This window comes from Chiloscyllium plagiosum, chromosome 7 (genome assembly GCF_004010195.1).
Source record: "Chiloscyllium plagiosum isolate BGI_BamShark_2017 chromosome 7, ASM401019v2, whole genome shotgun sequence".
In the NCBI taxonomy this organism is placed as follows: domain Eukaryota; kingdom Metazoa; phylum Chordata; class Chondrichthyes; order Orectolobiformes; family Hemiscylliidae; genus Chiloscyllium; species Chiloscyllium plagiosum.
The window spans coordinates 64218649-64244465 of record NC_057716.1 but is presented as its reverse complement, the minus strand read 5'-3'; the positions used below and the strand labels follow the sequence as shown (position 1 = coordinate 64244465).

The 25817-nt window shown below is 42.3% G+C and overlaps 1 protein-coding gene across 5 annotated transcripts in view; it reads left to right on the top strand.

Annotated features, from left to right (window-relative positions):
- Positions 1 to 25817, top strand: part of csrnp3 (cysteine-serine-rich nuclear protein 3) — a 241642-nt gene that overhangs the window by 107128 nt on the left and 108697 nt on the right. For all 5 annotated transcript variants that reach the window (XM_043693911.1, XM_043693912.1, XM_043693914.1 and 2 more), the window contains one exon: positions 24820 to 24919. The gene's annotated coding sequence lies outside the window, so the exon portion shown is untranslated. The remainder of the gene's footprint in view (positions 1 to 24819; positions 24920 to 25817) is intronic.

The window sequence follows — 25817 nt, the reverse complement described above, 5'->3', positions numbered from 1 at the left end:
ATGCTCATTTGTTGAATCTGCACAGCAGCTTCAGGCAGATGTGGAGGGTAGAATAGAAGGAGAGATTCTTGTGATGCCTGCAGCCAACAGCAGACACAGGTATTTAGGTTAAATTGAAAATTACAAGGCAGCATAGGTTGAAAGTTAATTTGACTCACGTCTGATTGAAATACTGAAGCAATTTATCTTAAAACCTTCGGGATCAAATTCACTTTTGGTCATACTGGTAATATAGAATTCAGGTGTTTTCCATTTGTAGGTTTTTCACATTGAATCAATTTATGTGCAAGATGATGCTGAATTAGTGATGTGTAATTTTACATTGAAGAAAAATTGGCATTCAGATCAGCTGGACTCCACAGAGTACTTTCAAGGAAATGGGGCTTTTTACTGCTAATTGTTCTTTATGTTAAAACATGTTGTATTCATGTAAATGCATAATAAATCCAAAGTACAGATCCAATACAGGTGATATATTTTCCTGAGGTAATATTGATCTACACTTTTAATTATGACTGTTACCATTGTTGATAATCCAACATTTTGTTGGTTGAATGGATTACCATTTTCAGGTAGTTGTTGGAAGTGCATCATGTTTCGATAATTGGAGCTTTTATTTTTGTTTTTGCTTGTAAAAAATGAGAAGTTGGTTAGGGGAGGCAGAGAGGATTTAAATCTAACATTCATGTTAAGTTATTGTTAAGGATTAATATTCTTTTGTCTTAACTGGTGCTTGTCCGCAGATATTCTGCAGGTCAACCACATCTACACACGTTTTTTTATTCAATTCTTTATTTTCACAAAGATATCAAATTGTCATTTGAACCTATTTGTAATTACCCAGTGGTTGTCCTTGTTACAAATTGTATGATAACATCAGTGAAAAGATTGCCTACTTTTATTTTTTATTCTTTTTAAATGGGACACACAAGTTTAGAACCCTTCACTCCGTGGTAAATGGGTTGCTTTGATCTGTTTGTGAATTTATTCAATTCCAATAGTTCAGATATTTTAGTCGTAATGACAGTGAAATTGCTGGTCTTCATCCTGATTACTGCTCTGAATCTGAAAGCAACTTCTGCAACTTGTACATGTCCATATGAACAGGGAAAGCCAGAAGTGGTTCTTTGTTTCTCTATAGAGTGTTCTGTCAACTTCCACAGATTGCAAGCAATTTGAAGTTAGAGATTTGGGGAGAAAATAAGTCATTAATAGTTGTAAAATCTGTGCCTCACTCATCATCCTCAATAACAGGATGAGGATCTGCTTGGAGTTGAGAAGGTGAATAAGGCTGAAATGCATCTTCACTGTTCTCAGTTTCTTATTATACTGAATGCCATGAGTTCTGTCACAGTTGCTCCTTAGAAATGTAGGAGCAAGAGTAAGCTATTCAGCCACTCAACTGTAGTTATTCAACTGCATTGTGACTAATCATTTACCTTAATTCCATTTTTCTACACTACCTATTTATATTATAAGTATTCAGAAATATATTGATCTCCATGTTGATTATACTCAATGACTAAGCAAAAAGGTAAAAACAATGACTGCAGATGCTGGAAACCAGAGTCTAGATTAGAGTGGTGCTGGAAAAGCACAGCAGTTCGGGCAGCATCCGAGGAGCAGTAAACTTTTGCCCGAAACGTCGATTTTATTGCTCCTCGAATGCTGCCTGAACTGCTGTGCTTTTCCAGCATCACTCTAATCTAGACTTAATGACTAAGCCTCTACAGCGCTCTTTGTTACAGAATTTCAAAGATTCACTATCTTCTGAGTGAAAAGCTCCTTATTTCAGTTCTAAATAGCTTGTCCCCTGTTCAGAAACTACGTATCCTGATTCTAGGCAACATTTCTACACTTTCCCCATGGAAGACATTTGAGCAAGAATACAGGGAGAACTAGCCATTTGGATACAGAACTGGCTAAAAGGTAGAAGACAGAATGGTGGTGGAGGGTTGTTTTTCAGACTGGACTCCTGTGACCGGTGGAGTGCCACAAGGATCTGTGCTGGGTCCACTACTTTTCATCATTTATATAAATGATTTAGATGTGAGCATAAGAGGTATAGTTAGTAAGTTTGCAGATGACACCAAAATTGGAGGTGTAGTGGACAGCGAAGAAGGCTACCTCAGATCACAACAGGGTCTTGATCAGATGGGCCAATAGGCTGAGTAGTGGCAGATGGAGTTTAATTTAGATAAATGTGAGGTGCTGCATTTTGGAAAAGCAAATCTTGGCAGGACCTACACACCTAATGGTAAGATCCTTGGGAGTTCTGATCAAAGAGACCTTGGAGTGCAGGTTCATAGCTCCTTGAAAGTGGAGTCACAGGTAGATAGGATAATGAAGAAAGTGTTTTGTATGCTTTCCTTTATTGGTCAGAGTATTGAGTACAGGCATTGGGAGGTCATGTTGTGGCTATACAGGACATTGGTTAGGCCACTGTTGGAATATTGCGTGCAGTTCTGGTCTCCTTCCTATCAGAAGGATGTTGTGAAACTTGAAAAGGTTCAGAAAAGATTTACAAGGACGTTGCCAGGGTTGGAGGATTTGAGCTATCGGGAGAGGATGAATAGGCTAGGGCTGTTTTCTGTGGAACGTCGGAGGCTGAGGGGTGACCTTACAGAGGTTTATAAAGTAATGAGGGGCATGGATGGGATAAATAGACAAAATCTTTTCCTTGGGGTGGGGAGTCCAGAACTAGAGGGCATAGGTTTAGGGTGACAGGGTAAAGATATCAAAGAGACCTAAGGGACAACTTTTTCATGCAGTGGGTGATACATGTATGGAATGAACTGCCAGAAGAAGTGGTGGAGGCTAGTACAATTGCGACATTTAAAGGCATTTGGATGGGTATATGAATAGGAAGGGTTTGGAGGGATATGGGCCATGTAGGACTAGATTGGGTTGGGATATCTGGTCAGCATGGATGAGTTGGACTGAAGGGTCTGTTTCGTGCTGTACATCTCTATGACTCTAAGTCTCTGAGAATCTGGTAAGTTTCAGTGAGATCACTTTTCATTCTTTTTTAAAACTTAGACCAACTCTCTTCAATCTGTCCTCATAGAGCAGTTGCACCATCTCAGAAAGTAGCTTGGTGCATCTCTACAGCACTCGCTCTGTGTCAAATATATCTTTTAGGTAAGTGAATCAACATTCCAGTTTAACCAAGGTGCTCTACGCAATTGAAGCAAGACGTCTTTACTCCAATTCTGTTGAAATAGAGGCCTATGTACCATTTGCTTTCCTAATTACTTATTGTCCACTAATGTTTAGTAACTCAAAGGACATTATGGTTCCTTTGAAAGTCCTCATGTCTCAACCACTCAACATTTAAGAAATATTCTGCCTTTCTGTTTGTTTCCTACCAACTTCACACTTCTATTTATATTTTATTTCATCTGCCATGTTTAGCCTGTCAAGTCTGTTTGAAACTTCCTCACATCATCCTCACAACAACATTCCCACCCAGTTTATTGTCATCCATAAGTTTGGAAGTATGGTATTTTCTATGTCCAAACAATCAATATAGGTTGTGTATAGCCTGGCTCAAGCACTGATTCTATTGGTACCCCACTAGTCATAGCTTGCCAACTTGAGAATGAACTTGATTCTAAGAGCATTGCCTCTTTTGGCCTCAGGAGGTGTAAATATCTACTTTACTGTGCTCCCTTTTATTGTTTTTTGACCTTGTTCTACAAGAGAGAGGGCAGAATGTTAATGATTATGCTGTACGGAATTTGAGTGATATACCTGCCACATCTGACTGATTGGAAATATGTGAAAGTCTGCATTGAGCTCATCCCCTCACACCCCCCCAATCCCACCAACCATGATAAATCTTCCCCTGCCTACCTCAAAGTTAAGGCCTCCAGAGTGTTGCATTCAGGAACCTAATAGATCTCTGCTCTCATGGCAAATTATTTTTCTTCTTTGGAATTGTAGTGGTAGCATTTAACAACAAACTTGTGTGATTTTCTTTCTTTTCTCATTAAGAGCAACTGTCATAAAGAGACAGACTGGCTGCACCACATGCCATCAGTAAGTGGTGCTTGGCTTCCTATTAAGCTTTCAGGCACCTAGCAGCCACACCCAACTTGGACTCCTGTTACAAACAGGTTAACAACAATGGCAACCCCAGATTATTTAAGTGCTGCCCACCTCCATGATAAGGCGTTTGGTCAGATTGGGGCCTCTGTCCGAAAAACAGCACCGCTAATTTCTATCCCATTTGTACTATTGTATAAATATTTTTTAAAATGGCGATCCTGTGATTATCTACTCTATTTCTTCAGAACTTGCAAATACCCTGTCTAATGTTGTTATAAGTTTCTTTCTGTTCCTTTATTTTGACTCCTGTTCTGTGACTCAAGCTGAACCATTAATTACCAATGCCAAGTCATGTCAATGTTTTCTAATAATCCAAGCATAGATCAAATCTGTTTTTCTCCATAAGACCATAAGACACAGGAGCAGAAATTAGGCCATTCAGCCCATTGAGTCTGCTCTACCATTCAATCATGGCTGATAAGTTTCTCAACCCCATTCTCCTGCTCTGTCCCTGTAACCCTGTAACACCCCTTAACACTGCCATGTTAGTAGTATAATTGAAAACCTTTGGTAGGTTTTTTTTAATGTCCCTTACCTTAAGTGATGCTGATGATACTTTATTGACATTTTTAAAAAATTGATAAAAATGCTGTTCAACTGTCTCTTGACCATTTTTGAAATATTGCAATTATTTCATATGCTTAGAATATTTGTGCTTACTGATTCTATTTATATTTTGAACTCTGCTTGTCTACATTTCTACTTTTTCATATTTAATGCTGACTAGATTGGCATCTGTTCCCCTTTAGCCTATTTTTGTTTCAACATTAACATCAGTTACAAATGAGCAGTAATTGTGGATGAACATTAGATGCATGTTATCACATTGTTAATGCAAAAATGTCCCCATGAAGAATAATATCCTGATTCCTCTAATGAGTGAAATACTTTACTTATCTTACTGATTTTGTAATGAACTGTATGATCTAGACCCTTTTCTAGTTTTATAATATTTGAGGCTGATTCTATGAATCGAAAAGATTGGAATTATGCAAGAACAGTGCTACAGAGTCATTGTACATTTTTTATATAAGCACAAGACCTCTATCTTTTAAAGGATATCTCATTAATAGACTACATTGCAGAGAAGGATTCTGCTATTGAATCAATATTTCAATTGAATCATTTTTTGTTGTAAATGGCCAAATTTTACAGCAATTAAAAGCAGTATGTTTTTGGAGCTAATGATTATCTCACGCTATATTGTTTTTGAGTCCAGTATAAAAGGAATGTTAAAATGAGCTTAGACCTGTATGACAGCATATGCTGCAGTATGGCAGTCAATGCTGCTTCATCAGTGTGTTTGGGATCAATCCATCAATTACTTAATTAGAATGTGTTCACTCAGGGTGTGTTCAATTTCATGCGCCTGAAGAAATTGCTGTCAGTGTCTGAACTAAGGATTCTTGCAGAGCCATGCACAGTCCTCTAACATCTTGTGATTTCCTCAGTAAATAAATCACTTCCAATAATCGGATCATATCGGATTATCATACCATTGTTTTGCATATTGGATTTCTTCGACCGTGTTAGAAAATAGTAAAATGCTTATGTCCATTCAGGAAAGTTGTTTGCTGGTTCAGGATGCTTACTTACATCATTTGTTGTTACTTGAGATATTAGAAATAACAATTTCAGCAAAACGACTGCACTGTCTTGATGTTGTTGGTCATGTATTGTGTAACCTAGCAACTAACAGATGTCATTTTGTCAATTTCGATAAAATGGAGAAGTTTTTTGTACAGTCCCTGAATACCAAACTGCTAAGTATTTGACTTTAAACCAGGAGAAAGACTCAATGTAAATTTATCAATTTTTAAAACTGTTGATGTATACATCATTTGAAAGGAGTAACCTAAGATTTAGCAGTATCAACTTTCTCCTATCTAGCTATTTGATTGATATCAATAGAGTGTGAGGTTGGGTTCATTCGTGCCGGCTTTCGAATATATACTGTCATAGCCTTATGAAGTCGCATCCACAAAATGGGCTAATTTGAGCCAGAACACCATGTTGTTAAGGGTATGGTATGTGTAATGAATGTTTGCTGAAAGTTTGCAGAAGAGGCTGACAATGGTATTAATCACATCCAGTTGCTGGCTTGTCATCAGTGGTTTGGTTTTAGAGTTCGACATTCCAGTCTTTTGCCTTGCAATTAGCTGAAGACACACACGTATTATTTAAAGAGTCATCTACTACTTGTAGATTAGTTCCTGGTTGATTTCTTTTAGGTATTCTAAATCATGTTTTCTTTTGTTGTTTCAATGTCCAAGAGTCTCCAGGGAGTGGTGTGATAGGCTCTGATAGATTGCTGCCTAGCTAAATGCTTCTGTGCAAACCATTTGTTTCCAGTCATGGGTTCAAAAGTTGGCATTCCCTTTGGAATACATCATAGCTGGGAGAATAAAAAGAGATTGCACAAAGTAATAAATGGAAGGAGGAGGAGGAGGGAGAGAAGAGCTGTCAGTGGGGAGACCATATCTGTTCAGGGTATTCATGGAACAATTCTCCAAGCTGACCTGAATGACAATATGCAACATTTGCACTTCAGCAAGGATGCCCATACCGAAATCCGTAGTTGCTGCAGCCAACTACAGCCTCAATGGGGTGAGTGTAATGACTGTGAAGGTGATGTATTTTTGTACATCTGGCTTTTTCCAGGCTGCAGCTGAAGATATTTGTAACATCTTGCAGTTTTCTGTTATGCAACTGGAGGTCAGTGAGGTTCTCTGTTCATTGTGAGCTAACTATATTTCATTTTCTCTCACTGGAGAGAAGCAGCCAAAACAGTTCTGCAGATCTGCTAGGATTATGCTTCATCGTCACTGTTACTCACCTGGGTGTTGCCTCAGTATCTCTAATAAGCTGATGGAGGATATGATGCTATATCTATCATCACCATTACACATTGTGATCTACAGCCATTTTGGCAGCTGTCTGTCTGCATGCTGGCAAGATGGCCTTGCATGACAACCACAGCACTCAGACTTGCTAAGCAGCTGCTTGTGCTGTAATTAGTCTCTGCCATTTTACAGTATTATTGTTGGGTCCACTAGTGTGTGAATGAAGTTGGCCACCACTTTCACGCTGAAATGGGCAGGCTCTAGAGTCTACTCCAAGCCCTGTGCCAAGTTGTGCTGAGTACTGCATGCTCTTTAACAATCACCACAGGCTTGCTAATGCACCAAACATCATGTTGTGCATATTCATCAGTGTTCTTCTGTCAGCTGCCCATTCTGGTATCCTCAGCAGCAGAACCTTGGAGGGCTAGTCTAATGCTACAATCTCCTCCTGTCCTGGCTGCAGACCACAAATGCCCACTATCTCCACGTGCAGATCGAATCTCTGATTTATACTCTTAGATATTAGATTAGATTCCCTACTATGTGGAAACAGGCCCTTCAGCCCAACAAGTCCACACTGACCCTCTGGAGAGTAATCCACCCAGACCCATTTCCCTCTGACAAATGCACCTCACACTATGGGCAATTTAGCATTGCCAATTCACCTAACCTGCACATCTTTGGACTGTGGGAGGAAACTGGAGCACCCAGAGGAAGCCCACACAGACACGGCGAGAATGTGCAAACTCCACACAGGCAGTCGCCAGAGGCTGGAATCAACCCTGGGACCCTGGTGCTGTGAGGCCGCAGTGCTAACCACTGAGCCACCGTGCCACCACGGTGCACAGCATCAGTACCTGAATCAGTGGTTGACAGTATAAAATTAAGAGACGGTGCTCTGTCTTCCTCATCATAGTCTTCTTTGTGTTCCTACAATGTCTGACGAGGTTCCAAGAGAAAACCAATGGTGTGAAGTTAAGATTATACTTCAGGTGTAGGTGTGTGGGGGTGGTGGTTGGTGGGGGGCATGTCTGCACCATTCACAACATGGAAGTGAGAACAGGTGGACTGGGCTCTGAGGAGGAAGATGAAGTATAAGGTTACCATCACCTCCAATGGTTCAACCTTGCCACTGGCCATGACTTCAACAAAGCAAATTTCAGTAATGATCAGCATTACCTTCTGTAAGGTGAGGCTCTAGGACATGTAGATCAGCCTCTGGTTAGCTCTTGCTGCTGCAGCTTTTTTCTCACCATGACCTACGCTAGAGTGGAAATGTGTCAATGTTTTTGTGTTAGGTTTTGTGTGTGTGTGTGTGTGTGTGTGTGTGTAAGTGTAATAATTGTCTCTAGGTCTACCCTCCTCCAACTCACTTTCTGGAATAAAACCAAATAGCAGAGAATAGTTGCCTAAGCTTACAAACCCCAACCACAATTTCAGCTTCTATCTTATCTGTAAGGGTTTGGTGAATGCCCAGCTTATGTTCACCACCAATAACAGAAGATTAATATACAACTTGCATATTCTCCTCTCTGTTTAATAGAAAAATATTTAACATTTAATCTATGATAAAACGTTTCAATCCAAATCAAATCAAAGACTGCAATATTCTGCACCAGACATTAAATTGTGAGATTCCCATTTGCGGGACCCTTTTATACTTTCTTCATACATGCATGTCTTGTGAAACAGTCAAAGACTTGAGGACTTGGATTCATCCATTTAGTTTTATTTAATTTCTTTTCTCCAGCCAACAAGATAAATCTGTAACCATTCTTTATTCTCTCATTATATCGAGTGTACATTACAACAGTGAATGATTTATCTATATAACACTCGGGGCTTGACTCCTGACTGTGCCATCTTCTCTCACTGCTTCTTGATCAAGTGACTGGAGGGCCTTGCAAACCTTTGTCCCCTGAGGGGACTTTATATTATATCCTCAGACCTACTGCAGGGTCTAAAACCTTTTTGTGGAGTCTGCTATCTCTCATGTTGTGACATTTTTCGTTGTTTCCTAGGTTCAGTTCACTACTTGCACAAAGGCCTTTGGGCACAATGCAGCACCTTCTTTCCCAGTGCAGACTGGGTTTAAACAGTGTTAGGAAGTTACCATTTTGGGCTCCAGCTAATGAATGCATTCAGTTAACAGAATGGCTATTGCTGGCTGTTTGGTGAATGATTGCTTCCTGGTGAGACAATGGAGGAAAACCATGAAAAGCATGACAATGAAAGATCGACCCCATGACTTAATTCTTTGCATGCAGCCACACTGCAGATACATATAGTGAACGGGCCTTAGAGAATATATGCATTAAAATGAGTGGGTGCGGGTTAATTAGCCTTTATAATCCCTGTATTCAGTTTTGGAGACTATACAATTTGGCCACAAAAGTTTCTTTACTTGTTAATAGTTTATGCAAAATGTATTTTCAGGTTGCTGTAGGCCCCCATCTGCTATTAAAGCGATGTTGGGTGCACACAGTTGGATGGTGCAATATTCCCAGAGGAAGAATAATTGCGTCACAGTCATTTACCATTCAATTGGCCATCAGTCAATTAGTGACAGGACGTCTGTCTCAGAGGCACTGGCCAATCAGACATTAAAACCCTTTAGTACCAGCAAAGCCAACAAGTGCAGAGGCTCATTCTGACACTGCACTCTGGGGTTACAAAGGCATTCTGTACTGGATTTGGACTTCTAACTTAATAGGATCATGGATTGAGAAGGCAGGGGTTTGAAGGTGACCCTGGGCGGGGGTGTAATACCCCTCAGTTCAAGGGTCTAATAATGAGTGAATTTTGCCTGCTGCCTTATTGACCCTGCTGAATGCTTGGCATAGTGCAGCCTGTTAAATCCTGCAGTGGTATGAATTGCAGTTTTGAGAAAACTTGAAGGATTAACTCAATGAATTTCACCACAGATGCACCAACTTTGTTTTTATTTCACATTTGCAATGTCTGAAGTATCTTTTAATCTTTCTTAATTGTAGAATTCCTACAGTGCTGAAAGAGGCCATTCGGCCCATCGAGACGACACCCTCCCACTCTATCCCTGTAACCCCGCATTTATCATAGCTAATCCGCCTAACAAAGCCCTGGATGTTATGGAGCAATTTAACATAGCCAATCCACCTAACCTACACATGTTTAGACTGTGGGAGGAAACCAGAACACAGGTGGAAACCCACACAGACATAGGGAGAACATGCAAATTGCACACTGGCAGTTATTGGAGGCTGGAATTGAGCCTGGGTTCCTGGCGCTGTGAAGCAGCAGTGCTAACCACTGAGTCACCATGCCACCCAAGTTGAACTAGTACATGTTACATGCAGATGAAGTGCAGTGTGATTGAAATAGAGAAAAAAAACTAGAATTAGACATTTAAATGCTAGCCTAAACTAATATATAAACAAATTTGTTGTTTTAGGGAAGGTTAACAAGCTCCCTGCTGTTGTCACTTCACTCCTCCTATGTGTCTGAAGAATTAGAATTTCATACTGATCTAACTTAACTTGAATTAGAGAACTCGAGAATCTTTCAGCCATGCTTTGTGAATTCAAAGCTACTTCTATTATTCTGTAGTGTTAGCTCCCCACGGAGTTGCAAGCCCTGAAAAAGTTAGTGCATTGTAACATTTAGAACACAAGAAGGGTACCATGACAAACATGTTTATTTTTTAAGAAAAACTTACACAAAGATTAATCATGCAAATGGGTTTGCATGCTCTGGATCAGTACTTCTATGAAAACAGAGAATCTTAGCAAATCTGTCAGCATCATTGGAGAAAGAGTGAGCATTTCAAGTCCAATACGATTCCTCTTTGGAGCTGACGAGATGTGGATAAGAGGTTTTGTGCTTTTGAAAATGGTGGGGAGAAGCAAGTGGAACAGAGGGGAAGGACAGAAAATGTTTAGTGAGGGAGATTTGAATTCAAAGGTGTCAGTACAACAGGCAAATGAACTGGTAATAGCTGCAGAAAAAAGATGAAGCGTAGCCTCGCTGTAGGTGTTAATAGTAGGATAGAGGTCCGCTCTGTTCGAAGCAAAGGCATGAAAACACAACCATGGGTGAGATACGACCATATCAAAATGGAGGACAGAATTCATGGTCTGACATTGTTGGATTCCATGTTAGGTTCAAAAGATTGTCCAAAGTGCCCAAGTGCAAAATGAGGTGCTGTTTCTCTCGGTTGTGTTAAGTTTCACTGGAACAATGTAACAGACCTAGGACAGAAATATGAACATATCGTTAAGGTGGTGTAAGAGACTGGCCAGCAACCAGAAGGTCAGAGTCATGCTAGCTGACTGCTGCTGTTCCACAAAGCAGTCACCGAGTCTGCATTTGGTTTTCCCACGATAGCAGAGACTTTGTTGCTCAGAATGCATACAAAGTAGATTTGAAAGGGGTACAAATTTAGACAATACTTCACCTGGAATAGTGTATAGTGAGGAGGGAGGTAAAAGGATAACTCCTACTTCTGCATTTGCATAGAAAGGTGTTTGGCATGACTGAGATTAGAGTGATGCTGGAAAAGCACAGCAGGTCAGGCAGCATCTGAGGAGCAGGAAAATCTATGTTTCAGGCAAAAGCCCTTCGTCAGGAATAAGGCTAGGAGTGACACCTCCATCCGCCATGACCAGGGCCTCCAAGCCCTCCGTTTTTTCCTCTCCTGATGTCCCCACCAGTACACTTCCACTGACACTCTCATTCATTTTGGCTGAACTGGTCCTCACCCTTAACAATTTCTCCCACTTCCTCCAGACAAAAGGGGTAGCCATGGGCATCCATATGGGCCCCAGCTATGCCTGTCTCTTTGTTGGCTACGTGGAACAGTCTACCTTCCGTAGTTACACCGGCACCACTCCCCACCTCTTCCTCCGCTACATTGATGACTGCATTGGTGCCACCTCATGCTCCTGCGAGGAGGTTGAGCAGTTCATCAACTTCACCAACACATTCCATCCTGACCTTAAATTCACCTGGACCATCTCAGACACCTCTCTCCTGTTCCTGGACCTCTCCATCTCCATCAATGACGACCGACTCAATACTGACATATTTTACAAACCCATCGAATCCCACAGCTACCTGGATTACACCTCCTCCCACCCTAACTCCTGCAAAAATGTTATCCCGTATTCCCAATTCCTCCACCTCCACCGCATCTGCTCCCAGGAGGACCAGTTCCACCACAGAACACACCAGATGGCCTTCTTCTTTGAAGACCGTAGTTTCCCCTCCCACATGGTTAAAAATGCCCTCCAATGCATCTCATCCATGTCCTTCACTCTGCCCCATACCTCCAACTGCAACAAGGACAGAACCCCCCTACAAATGGAACATTTCCGCCACCTACAAATGGACCCCACCACCAGAGATATATTTCTATTCCCAGCCCTTTCTGCGTTCTACAAAGACTGTTCCCTCCATGACTACCTGGTCAGGTCCATGCCCCCCAACAACCTACCCTCCCCTCCTAGCACCTTCCCCTGCCACCGCAGGAATTGCAAAACCTGCACCCACACCTCCCTCCTCAACTCCAAGGCCCCAAAGGAGCCTTCCACATCCACCAAAGTTTCACCTGCACATCCACTAATGTTATTTATTGTATCTGTTGCTCCCGATGTGCTCTCCTTTACATTGAGGAGACTGTACGCCTTCTCGCAGACTGCTTTAGGCAACATTTCCAGGACACCCACCTCAATCAACCCCACTGCCTCGTGGCCGAACATTTCCACCCCCCCTCCCAGTCTGCTGAGGACATGCAGGTCCTGGGCCTCCTTTGCCGCCACTCCCTCACCAGCCAACGCCTGGAGGAAGAACGCCTTACCTTCTGCCTCTGAATACTTCAACCCCAGGGCTTCAATGTGGACTTCACCAGTTTCCTCATTTCACCTCCTGCCACCTTACCACGGTTCCAACCTGCCAGCTCAGCACTGTCCTCGTGACCTGTCCTACCTGCCTATCTTCCTTCCCACCTATCTGCTCCACCCTCCTCTCCGACCTATCACCTTCATCTCCACCTCCATCCATCTATTGCACTCTTAACTATCTTCTCCCCAGCCGCAACCCCCTCCCATTCTTCTCTCCACCCCGGAGGCTCCCAGCCTCATTCCTGATGAAGGGCTTTTGCCCGAAACATCAATTTTCCTGCTCCTTGGATTCTACCTGACTTGTGCTTTTTCAGCACCACTCTAATCTTGACTGATCTCTAGCATCTGCAGCCCTTTTACTTGTGCCATGACTGAGATGCTGACCAGGGTGTCACAGAGGAATGCTGCCTTTGAAAGTGCTGACAGGGAAAGCGAGTGGAAGGTGATGGCATCATGTTGGAGGTGACCAAAATGAAAGAGGATGGTCCTTTTGAATCCAGAGGCTGGTGGGGTGGAAAATGAGGACAAGGGAAACCCTATCACAATTCTGAAAGGGAGAGGAAGGAATGGAAGCAGACATCAGATGACCCAATGGGTCCAGAGTGGCGGATGGAATGTAATTTACATAAAAGTGATGTGTTGCATTTGGTAAGCCAAATCTGGGCAGAATTCATACAGTAAATGGCAGAGCTCTTGGGAATGTTGCTGAACAAAGAGACCTGGAGGTGCAGATGCTTAGTTCCTTGAGACTCAATTCGTAGGTAGACAGAGTGGTGAAGAAGGCTTTTGGCATGCTTGCATTCATTGGTCAGTGCATTGAGTATCGGAGTTGAGAGGCATGTTGCATGTACAGGACATTGGTTAGACCACTTTTGGAATACTGCATACAATTCTGGTCGTCCTTCTAAAGGAAAGGTGTTGTTAAATTGAGAGGGTGCAGAAAAGATTTACAAGGATATTACCAGGGCTGGAGCTATAGGGAAGAGGCTGTAAATAGGCTGGGTCTTTTTTTCCCTGGAGCCCCGGAAGCTGAGGGGTGACATTGTAGAGGTTTATAAAATTATGAGGGGCATGGATAGGGCGAATAGCCAAAGTTTGTTTTTCCTAGGGTGGAGGTGCTCAAAACTGGAGCCATAGTTTAAGGTGAGGGGAAAATATTTTAACAAGACCTCAGCATTAACTTTTTCCTGCAGAAGGTGGTGTGTGCTGCCAGAGGAAATGGTGGAAGCGAGTACAATTCCAACAGTTAAAAGGCATCTGGATGTATATATATAAACAAGAAGGGTTTGAGGGATGTGGGCTGAATGCTGGCAAATTGTACGAGTTGAGATTTGGATGTCTGGTCGACATGGATGATTTCGACTGAAGGGTCTGTTTCCAAGCTCTATCACTCTGTGAGAAATGGCTCAGACACAGTTGAAGGTCCTGTCATGCAGTCATTGTAGTATCATCGTAAAAGGTAGGAGGCAGACAGAAACTGGGAGAATGGTCCAAGCAGGAAGCAGGACGTGAGAAAGTATAGTTGTTGTGGGATTTGATGGACTTGTCACAAGTGATCTCATACCAAGTTGTGTTTCATCTTATTGTTTCTTATACAGGGTGCTTAAGGCACCATGTGTGCAATCATAGAATCTCTACAAAGTGGAAGCAGATCATTTGGCCCATAGAATACATGCAGACACACCAAAGAATATTCCACCCAAACCCACTCCTCCACTCTGACCCTGTATTTCCCATTGCTAATCCACCTAGCCTGCACATCCCTGGACATTAGGGACAGTTTTTAGCTCAGCCAATCCACCTAACCTGCGCATCTTTGGACTGTGGGAGGAAACCGGAGTACCCGAAGGAAACTCACGCAGACGTGGGGAGAATGTGCAAACTCCACATAGACAGTCAGGCAGTCACTCCAAGCTGGAGTCACATCCAATACTGTGAGGCAGCAGTGCTAACCACTGAGCCACCATGCTGTCCCATTGTTGTCCAGTTGCTCAGAAGGCTTGTGAAACTGGTATTGTACTGTATTTTCATCTGACTTTTTTTAATTACCCAAAATTGCATTAGTGGTCATTTGTATTTTTTGTTCATTGATTGTATATACAGAAAATGTACCCCGCAGAAAGTTATTCAGTATTCCAATATAATTGTAGGTTAAAAATCTATGCATTTTAAATTGCATAAATTTTCAGTACATGATAAATTCAGGAATTGCTGTGAACGTGTTTGAACATTAGGATGAGATACTTTGTATTTCTCTTCTACCCACTCCTTAATTGGAGGTCAACTTCAAAGATTGGATTCAAATCTCCTGGTTATTGATCCCTGAGAACATAGTATCCCTGGGAAGTTGCCATCCTTACCTAATCTGACCTCTGTGATGACAGCACACACAATCTAGACCAATTCCCTTTCAATTTTCTGATTAATAGAAAACTGATACTGGCTACCATCAGCAAGCTCTTTTTGAAAATTATATTATGGAAAAGATGGCAGAGACTTAGTATCCTGGATCTTCACACTCTTTATATTATGCAATGATCTCTCAAGTTTCTTGGAATGGAGGGAAGTTTGAACCGAGGCCTATGTTTGATAAAGACTCAGGTTGATCATTGACATGTGAAGACAAGTGAGAGTTTTTGTTATGTAGCCGTGACCATGAGATGGACAGATGTAGGATGACCCTAAGAAGAGAGCAAAGAATTGTGTGTGAGGGAATGTGATTACTCCGAAATGTAATTCTAGTAGTCTCTTGGATCTTTGAACCAGTAGTGAGGAATGTTAGCTGCCAGACATGATCACAGTTGCAGACTTCAATGGGGTACATCGGTTTACTTTTGCATACTCATATTTCTGGTTCCATATTCATGACACAGGACACAGGACACGAAAACAGGGGCAGTACATTGAGTACAGTGCTTCTTTCTAGCATCCCTATCCAGAGAAGCCAGCAATAAAGTCATTGTTTTCTACAACTGCATGACATCTCTAATAACTTAAGGTTTATCTTGCAGTACAGGGAACACTCTGCATTCGTAAGCATGCATGCACATTGATTACTGAGGAGAAATTCATGCAATTAAAAGGCCTACTTCTTATGTTAACGAAGCTGGAGTAGTTCTATTTGCTGTATTAAAGGAAGTGAAATTTGATGGGCAGATGACTTTCTGGAACTGGGTCAGTAAATTTGTGGCATGATTGTATACTGCAGTGATTTATGATACTATCAACTTGATAGAGCATCCCATTTGTGGATTCTAACAGTCACACTAGAGGTTAGTGCTTGACTGGATGTCAGGGATAGAAACATTTCAATTACAATAATTTGACACAGTAAAATCTGTTAGAGCAATGCTGTTGAAAGTTTACCAATGCAGCAGCTTAAATACTTGGCAAAGGTCTTGACAGTTGCTGCATTGCAGATGCTATTGCACTGTTATTGCTAGGTTCTGAGGGAAGCAATGATCTAATAATCCAGAGAGCCAGGTAATATGCTGGGGACTAAGCTTCAAATCCCAGCATGCCAGATTGTGGAATTTGAAATCAATAATAAAAAGAAAATCTAGAGTTAAAGTTTTAATGATAACCATGAAACTACTGTTCATTGTCATATTAAATAAAAGTCTAGCTTACAAATGTTGTTTTAGTGAGTGAAACTGCTGTCCTTACCTGGCCCGACCTACGTGACCTTTGAGCATTCAGTCCAGGCCAATTCTGATTTGATTTGCTAACTAATAGGAAAACGTTCCCCCCCCGCAACAACACACAACTTTTAATTTCTTAAAGTACCTGGAGAATGGTGGTGAGACGGGAGATGAGTTGTGGTTGGAGCCCTGTTGAGAGCAACGTGTTTGGGCCAAGTTCTGGATTGGGGGCTGAATGTATTGTGGGCCAGAGCGGGGAGCCGAATGAGTCCTGATGGAGGCTGCGTGGCCTTGTGTTCTGAAGCATGGCAGGCACCGATTCATGTTGGAAAAAGACCATAACTTGAGTACTTTAAAGACATTTTTTTATTCTCATTCTGGCCTTTTAAACTCTGTATTTCCACAATAATCTGTTTGTTTTTTTACTAAATCGGTTCTGCTATACATGATAATCCCGTTCTCGTGTAATCTTGTGTTATATGAAAATCGTGCAGTAGCAGTGCCATTTAAACTAATGGGGCTGGAACCACGTTATAACCAATATACACTTTAAAAGTTCGTGCTTTAGAAACTGTGCCCTCCAATTCATCAATTGTGTTACAACGAATTCACGTTAATGAAACACATGTTATAGTAGAATGACCTGTATTTCAATTCAGTGACAACACTTAACGTACCTGTACCTAAGATGGCGCCGAAAGGCACTCATTTCAGCGAACATGACAACAAATTCTATTCTATTCTATTCTGATACTGGCTGGTATAGGAAAACTCTTTTGAAGAATTATTTTTGCCTCTGACTATATGTTAATGTTTATTATTTTCTGTCTGGAAAAGAAGTCCACACTCTCTCTCATGTTGCGAAGGGTTCTTGTAACACAGTGTTCCGACCTCTGAGCCAGGAAACTTGGGTTCAAGTCTGATGTGCTCCAGAGGTGTGTAAAACATCACTAAACATGTTGAAAATATATAACTGATTTTCTTTTTCTGACTGTTAGCCACCTCTAAAACTTTGTACGTGGTGGTCGTCAGTTTGCTGGTGGTAGATGCTTTTGGAACTCATAGGGCAACAGTTCCTCCTCACAGAAGAGGGAGCAGTCTGGTACATGATAGTCTCTATGATAGTCTGCAATGCCAACTAACAAGTAGATGCCCGCAAACCTAAGTGAAAGGCAGCCTCAGTGATCAAACACACATCCATCTGGTTTGATTGTAGATGCACTATCACATGGACTGCCAGCTTGTGTGTCCTTGGGCCAAACTAATTTGAATTATCTGTATACCTTGTGAAAGGACTACTTTGCCTTACTCATCATTAAATATAATAGTAGTGATAAAGTGGCCTGTCATTATATACATGCAAGGAAGATTTACTATTTCATATCAATCCATGTTCCTTTTATCTAAAGAGTAATTTATTCAAGGTGCGAAATGTAACTGAGTTATAAACATGAGACATAAAATCAGTTAAATTTCATGATCTGGCACAGCCTCTACTTGCAGTTTGATAGAAGTACATTTTGAGGCATGTATTTGTTTCAGAGAAGATGTTTTTGTGCAATAACCATTGTTCTGTTACTCATCACCCTATCACCAGCATAATACTTTTCCAGGTATAACAGAAAGGGAAAATGAGGAATATCACACTACTGCTCAACCACCTGCATCAGGCAAGACACTAGACTTCTCAAATTCCTCACCAGCCATGTGCATTCTCAAATGCCAGAGAGAATTGGGCAATCCTGTTATTATTAGTCAAAGGCCAATTCTTCAATTTGGAAATTACTGGTTGGATATTTGCAGGAGAGGGGCAATCTGGAGAACTTGAAAAATAGTGCTCAGGACCTGGATACAGAGATCCTACCTGATTTCAGACAGATCCAATCTTTGCTGCCAGGCAAAAGAAGCCAGACTGCAGTCAATTACAAATTAGTAGATTGATGAAAACCTTTCTGTTAAACTATTAGTCTGAGTGTAAAAATCCTGAATCCACCTCTCTCCTCTACCTGGGGGTCTACTTCAGCCTGGCTGAGGAATCCTGGCCGGCGAACTGGCAGGAGCTGGAGGCCAAAGTCTCGGCTCGCCTAGGCCGCTGGACAGGACTGCTTCGAGTGCTATCTTACAGGAGGCAAGTGCTGGTCATAAACCAGCTGGTAGCTGCCATGCTGTGGTACCGGTTGGTCCCTCCTCCTGGTTTTGTCACTGACATCCAGAGAACGTTGGTCGACTTCTTCTGGGATAAAAAGATGCACTGGGTCGCTGCGCAGGTTCTGAGTCTCCCTATTGAGGAGGGCGGTCAGTCGCTGGTGTGCGTCCGCACCCAGGCCGTGATGTTCCGCCATCAAACCTTGCAGCGATATCTTTATGTCGAGCCTCCTCCTAGGTGGTGCGCCCTGGCGACGTACTTTTTCTGCCAAGTGCATAACCTCAACTAAGACACGCAGCTCCTGATCGTCGACCATGACGGTTTAGAGGTCGCCCTCCGGATGCTCCTGTCTTTTACCAGGACCTGATCACTGTCTGGAACATGGTTGAATCGGGTTGCCCCTACCCTGCGGCAGGATTAGCGGCTGTCGTCAGGGAACCGTTGCTTAGGAATCCGCACCTCCGTACTCGCGGGTTCGAGTGGCTGTCAGAGGGGAGGACTGTGGCGGCGAGGGTGACCAGGGTTGGGGATGTGCTGGGTGGCGGGGGCCTGGACTGAATGCTGCCGCAGGATATAGCGAGTGGGGCAGCGGTAGACGTCCGGCATATGGCCACTGCCATTTGATGCCTTAAAGCGGTGGTGCTCGGCACCAACATGGTACACCAGTTGGAGGATTCTCATGTGTGCGGTGGAAACTTGTCTGAGCTAACCCCTGCCCGGACTCAGGAACCTGAGCCGCCTCCGGAATTTTAGTTTTGTCCCTTTTAAGGACATAAAAAGGCGGGCCCTGTACAGACTGCTGCTGCACACCGTCCACTTCTTCTCCCTCATCCACTGCCCGGACACAGCTTGGCGTGCCCATTTTCCACTGGGTGGTGCGGAACCCAGTGGAGGGCTCTCTATGAGGGAGTCCTAATCCTTTCTCTCGGGGATCTGGGGTGGAGGGTGCTGCACGCAGCAGTCCCTTGCAACCTCAGATTGAGGTGGTTCATGGACTCCCAGCCCAACTGCTTGTTCTGTGATGCTGTGCAGTCCGTGGACCATGTGTACATTGGGTGTGGGAGTTTACACTCCCTTTTTGATTTCCTCAAAAACCTCCTCCTCTGTTTTTGGTTGCACTTCAGTCCCATGCTCCTGATCTTCGGACACCCAGTACGGAGGAGGGAGGGCAGGTCTGAAGACCTTGTGGGTCTGCTCCTGGGCCTGGCCAAACTGGCCATAAACAGGTCCAGGCAGCGGGCCGTGGAGGGGGTCGTTAGGGTCGACTGCCTTCCCCTCTTCCGTGGTTACGTTAGAGCCCGGGTGTCTCTGGAGAAGGAGCATGCGGTTTCCACCAACACCCTTGATTCATTAAGGGAGAGGTGGGCGCCGCAGGGAGTGGAGTGCATTATTTCCCTGTCCAATTCTATTTTGATTTAATCCCTGCCCTCCCCTTCACTGTTTGATCACACAGCATTGCCCTTTGATGTGAAGGGCACTGCTTGTCACTGGCCACTTGGGTGTTTCCTTTCTTCCTGGTGGTGGAAACTGAATAAAGATTTGTGCACTTTGTGTCTTTCACTGTGTCTCACACCTGCACACACACAACATGGATGCAGGGGGAAAAATAAGCCCTACTGCTGTTTGGCGGTAGTGTGGGGGTAAAAGAAGAAAAAAGAAACAGGAATGTCTGTTCACTTTAAGAAAAAGAAAAATCACTGCAAAAAAAAATAAGAACCCTCAATACGTGTTGTAGATGGATTAATGAGTTCCTTAAGTACTGCTGAAAAGCTTCAGTGCCCCAGAAAGAAAAAGCTTTACTCGTGGAATGTGAAACTTTGTCATTTTACTTGATTGTGAAAATTCTGCATATATTGCTCTCTAGTTTCTAGCCTGTTAGAATTTGGTTGCTTGCTCTGCTTGATGACATCACTATTGCTGGACACCTGAGGCTGGCTTTGATAGCTCCTCACCAGCAGGTTACATCCAGTGGGCAAAAGGTATAGAATGTCACTATTTCTGGTGTCATCTTAGATATAACGATGCCTAAATAGAAAACCTTAAGCATAAATTAGCAAAATAAAGGAGTAATGGTAAAATTGCGGCATTGCAGTCCTACAGCAAGAAGTCCATGCTGTGCTTCACATCGAGGATGGGATTGTGGTGTACTTGGAAGTGCATGGTAAAATAGGGCCAAGTCAGCATGGCTTCATGAAGTGATAGTAATATCTGACAAATCTATTAGAATTCTTTGAGAAGGTAATGAGCAAGTTAGTTAAAGGTGATCTAGTGGATGTGATCTGTTCAGATCTCTGGAAGGCCTTTGACAGGATGCTGCACAGGAGGCTGCTACACAGAATAAGAATTCACAGTGTTAGGGGCAATATTAGGTCATGGTTGGAGGACTGGTTGCCCGGTAGAAAGTAGAGAGTAGGGATAAAGAAGTATTTTTCATGATGGCAGCTGGTGTCTAATGGGGTTTTGTAGGTGTACATGTGAATAGTTTGATCTCAACATTATACATTCATGATCTGGATGTCTCATTAACTAAGGAACTAAGGGCATTGTTGTTCCATATGCAGATGGCAGAGAGATAGGTTGAGGAAGGAGGAAGGCTGCATTACGACTTGGGCTGGCTATGGGGTGGGACCTAGAAGTGGCAGATGGAATACAATGTGAGAAAGTATGAGGTTATGCACTTTGGTTGGAAGAATAGAGGTGTTGACTATTTTCTAAATGGGGAAAGTCTTCAGGAATCTGAAACACACAAACTTTGGAATCCTTATTTAAGATTTTTTTCAAGTTAATAGGCGTGTTCAGGTGGTAGTTGGGAGGCAAATGCAATTTATTTCAAGAGGGCTACAATGCAAGAGCAGGGATGTACTGCTGAACCTGCATACAGCTCTGGTCAGACGACATCTGAAATATTATGAGCAACTTTGGACCTCACATATAAGGGAGGATGTGCTCGTGTTGGAGGGGGTCCCGAGGAGTTCTACAACAATGAATGCAGAGATGGAGGGCTTGTCATATGAGGAGAAGTTGAGGATTCTGGGTCTGTACTCGTAGTCGGAGAGTCATTGAGCTGTACAGCTTGGAAACAGACCCTTCGGTCAATTCATCGATGCCGACCAGATATCCCAATCCAATCTAGTCCCACCTGCCAGCACCTGGCCCATATCCTTCCAAACCCTTTCTATTCATATACCCATCCAGGTGCCTTTTTAAATATTGCAATTGTACTCCCCTCCACTACTACCTCTGGTAGCTCATGCCATACATGTACCACCCTCTGTGTGAAAATGTTGCCCCTTTGGTCTCTTTTATATCTTTCTCCTCTCACCCTAAACCTATGCCCTCTAGTTCTGGACTCACCCAACCCAAGGAAAAAATTTTGTCTATTTATCCTATCCATGCCCCTCATGATTTTGTAAACCTCTAAGGTCACCCCTCAGCCTCCGATGCTCCAGGGAAAACAGCACCAGCCTGTTCAACCTCTCCCTATAGCTCAAATCCTCCAACCCTGGCAACATCCTTGTAAATCTTTTCTGAACATTTGCAAGTGTCACAATATCTTTCTGATAGGAAGGAGACCAGAATTGCATGCAATATTCCAACAGTGGCCAAACCAATGTCCTGTACAGCCGTAACATGACCTCACAACTCCAATACTCTGACCAATAAAGGAAAGCATACCAAATGCTTTCTTCACTATCCTACCCATCTGCGACTCCATTTTCAAGGAGCTATGAACCTGCACTCCAAGGTCTCTTTGTTCAGCAACACTCCCTAGGACCTTACCATTAAGTGTATAAGTCCTGCCAAGATTTGCTATCCCAAAATGCAGCCCCTCGCATTTATCTGAGTTAAACTCCATCTGCCACTTCTCAGCCCATTGGCCCATCTGATCAAGTTCCTGTTGTAATCTGAGGTAACCTTCTTCGCTGTCCACTACATCTCCAATTTTGGTGTCATCTGCAAACTTATTAACTATACCTCTTATGATCACATCCAAATCCTATATATAAATGACAAAAAGTAATGAATCCAGCACTGATCCTTGTGCCACTCCACTGGTCACAAGCCTCCAGTCTGAAAACAACCCTCCACCACCACCTTCTGTCTTCTACCTTTGAGCCAGTTCTGTATCCAAATGGCTAGTTCTCCCTGTATTCCATGAGATCTAACTTTGCTAACCAGTCTCCCATGGGGAACCTTGTTGAACACCTTAATGAAGTCCATATAGATCACGTCTACCGCTCTGCCCTCATCAATCCTCTTTGTTACTTCTTCAAAAAACTCAATCACGTTTGTGAGACATGATTTCCCACGCACAAAGCCATGTTTACTATCCCTAATCAGTCCTTGCCTTTCCAAATGCATGCACATCCTGTCGCTCAGGGTTCCCTCCAACAACTTGCCGACCACCGACATCAGGCTCACTGGTCTATAATTCCCTGGCTTGTCCTTACCGCCATTCTTAAACAGAGGCACCATGTTAGCCAACCTCCAGTCTTCCATTCTCGATGGAGTGTCAAAGATTGAGGGGAGTTCTGATTTGAAACTTACGGAATGCCAAGTGGCTTGGTTAGAGTGGACATGGAGAAGATACTTCCACCAATAAAACAGACTAGGAGCCGAGTGCACAGCTCATTTGAAGAGACAACCTTTCGAACTGAGGAAGAATTTCTTCATCCAGACTGTGGTGAATCTGTGGAACTCATTGCCACAGAGAGCTGTGGAAGTCAAGTCACTCAATGTATTTAAGACAGAGATAGATAGGTTCCTGATTGACATGGGGATTAATGGTTATGGGGCAAAGGCAAGAGGGTTGAGAAACCTTTCAGCCATGATTGAATGGCAGAGCAGACTCAACGGGCCAAATGGCCTCGTTCTACTCCTTTTATGTTATAGTATCCACACAGCAGGCTGGCTAAATTCTATCAAACTCCAACTTTGTGAATATTTACAGTTTCAGTTAATTACTTATGCCATTTCACTTTCCGCCCTTTTCAACAGAATCCATTTCATTTACATTTATCTGCTGCATTTACATTATTCTTTCTCTAATAGATTCCACTATCATCACAGATTGTTCAAATAAAGTTGAACTGTGTACAATTCTAGCAGTCATCAATCTATTTTCGTAATAAGCAGATGATTGGGAACTCATTTACAAGAATGATCTGTTTTGTTACTTTCCTGTAGATACAGCGGAATGATGTTTTGCAATTCGTACAGGTTTCAGGATTGCTGCAAGTCTGGAGGGCAGTTCACTGCACCCTGGTTACCTTGTGGGTTTCTGTATGCATCGTAAATACCTTCATGGATTGCAAGCATTTCCACTCTATTAATCTTAATCTAGCATGTGATGTCAAGAAACACATGTAGCGCTAGTCAGCTACTATGATGGTTTTATATTACATCCATTCTGTATCTATGCTGATTACAGCTGCAAAGGCTAGTTGCTTGGAAACAGATGTTGTAACATCTATCTTGTTGGCCTGTGGCCAACAATGAGAAGCAGTGAAAGGGAATTTGAGTAGCGCTGAGACCATGATAGGTCCTTTCTGCACAGTGTTGAAAGTTTGCAAGATTTAAGAATATTGCCATTTCTGGTAAGGGTCATTACGCTTATTTTTGTACTGCAGCAAGATCCTGGAGCTAATGCTGTATGTTATTCGCCATGCTCATTCATAATTTCTCTGCATCTGTTGATAATCTTGATCAAAGAGGTTCGCTTTCCTACTGAACTCTTTTGGCTGACTTTATCTGGAAATCTCAAGGTTGTAGACGCACTCATCTTATACCAAGAATCTTCTCACTGATCAGTATTTCAGTGATTTGATGACCAAAAAATCATATCTGGACTGTTACAGGCTCTTGAGGATACTGCAACAACAAGTTTTGTTTGAAGTAAATGTTACATGCTAACAGTCTTCATCATGAGTATTTAGATGATGACTCATTTCTGGAAAACTTAATCAGCTGCCTTGTTTATTTCTGTTTTTGCCTTTAAGGTATTTTCCTGTAGCATAACTGCAGTATGCTAATTTGAAATTGCAAATATTTTAAAGAGTTTTGTAAGGAAACGTTTAAAATTAAACAGCTACTGTGTGGATGAATAGTGCTGACAAGCTATTTTGGAGCATTTAAAATGTGATTAGTTTAGTGCTAATCCAAAGAGCCAGATTTTTAGCTAATTTTAACCTTTATTTTCTTAGTTAAACTGAGACAGAATCCAAGATCTGAAGAATTATGGCAAAGAAAATCAGGACCTAGCCAGAAAATCTCCATGAGCTTAACATTTAAAAGACCTTCAAGGTGAGTGCATATTAAGACCTATCAATAAAGTACCTACTTCAAACTGTAACAATTTTGCAGGTGAGTCACTTTTATTTGGGACGGTGATTTCATGTGGAGGGGGAAATTGCAAATTAAAATCCAAGAAATCATTGGTCTTCAACACTAATGACTTTCCTAAAATCATCTTCAGAGCACTTGAGCCCCTTTCGGTTGCATGTCTACCTCTTTGAATGCTGTAACAGTGGTGCATCAAGTTCTTAAATTTTCCAAAATTCCCTAGATGCTGGTAAGATTAATCAGATTAGAAACTGTGAATGCGACAACTATTTATTTAGAGAGGAGAGTGCAAACAGAAAACCACAGGGAAGTCAGCCTCATGTCTGTCGTAGGGAAAATACTCAAATCTGTTATTAAGGAGGTTATAGCAGGGATCTGGAAAATCTTTAATGCACCCAAACAGAGAAAAAATAGGTTTGTGAAAGGGAAATAGTGCTTGACTATTTTTGTGTGTCCTTTTAAAAAAAAATATGAAGCAACGTAGATAAAAGGGGAACTGGGTGAGGTCATGTACTTGGATTTCCAGGCGGCTTTTGACGATGTACAATTTAAGAGGTTATGAAACAAAAATAGACTTTATGGTGTATGGGTGACATATTAGCATGGATAAAGAATTGGTTGATGAACAGATAGTAGATGGTGAGTTGCTTTTGGGTTGGCAAGACGCCACACCCGAGATTGGTGTTGGAGCCTTCATTTATATATGATTTATAACTCTGCTAATGGAACAGGAATGTACGATTGCTAAATTTACTGATGACTCGAAAGGTAGTTGGGTGATTAAGGTGTAAAGAGAACATATGGAGTTAACAAAGGGATATTATTTAAGTGATTAGGCAAAAATTTGAGAGATGGAGTA